Source organism: Aureococcus anophagefferens (assembly GCF_000186865.1).
Source record: "Aureococcus anophagefferens unplaced genomic scaffold AURANscaffold_73, whole genome shotgun sequence".
Lineage (NCBI taxonomy): Eukaryota > Pelagophyceae > Pelagomonadales > Pelagomonadaceae > Aureococcus > Aureococcus anophagefferens.
In genome coordinates, this window is record NW_008705624.1 from 49,995 (window position 1) to 50,956 (window position 962).

Below are 962 nucleotides of genomic sequence, written 5' to 3' on the forward strand. Positions count from 1 at the left end.
TAGCTGCTGCAGAGGCCAAGGCCGCCGCGGATGCCAAGGCTGCCGCGGATGCCAAGGCGGCCGAGACCAAGGCTGCTGCGGAGGCCAAGGCTGCTGCGGATGCTAAGGCTGCCGCGGACGCCAAGGCTGCCGAGGCCAAGGCTGCTGCGGAGGCGAAAGCGGCTGCGGACGCCAAGGCTGCTGCGGACGCCAAGGCTGCCGCGGATGCCAAGGCTGCCGCGGAGGTGAAAGCGGCTGCGGAGGCGAAAGCTGCCGCGGAGGTGAAAGCGGCTGCCGAGGCTGCCGAGGCCAAAGCGGCCGAAGCTAAAGCGGACGCCGAGCTCAAGGCGAAAGCGGACGCCGAGGCGCTCGCTGCGACCAAGGCGAAAGCGGACGCCGACGCGGAAGCGGACGCGGTCGCGCGAGAAGCCGAGGAGAAGAAGGCCGAGCCGACGGAGGCGACGGTCTGCGTGGCGGCCGAGGCGCCGAGCCCCGTCGCGGCGCCGGCCGCGCTCGAGGTCTCCGCCGCGCGGTCGCCGGTCGAGGCCGCGGAGTCGGAGCCGAACGCGGGGCCCGAGGGTGACGCGGCGTCCGCGGAGGAGGAGGAGGAGGACGAACCCGCGGCCGCGTCGGACGCGCCGGCGCGCGAGCCGACAGCGGCGGCCGCCGAGGACGACAAGCCGGCGAAGCCGGGAGCCGCGGACGACGCGCGGCCTCCCGAGCCGCCGGAAGCGGCGAAGCCGCAGCCCCGGCGGTCGTCGATCCTCCAGACGATCATCGGCGTCGTCGGCAGCTTCCGCCGGTCCTTCCGCAAGGCGCCGGCGCCGCCGCCCGCGGCGCCGCCGGCGCCGGCGCCGGCGCCGGAGCCGCCGAAGGAGGAAGCCAAGGAGGCGCCCGCGGAGCCGCCGGCGCCCGCGGCGCCCGTCGCGGAGCCGCCGGACGCGGCGCCCGCCGCGGGCGCGCCGGAGCCAGAGGCGGCGCCC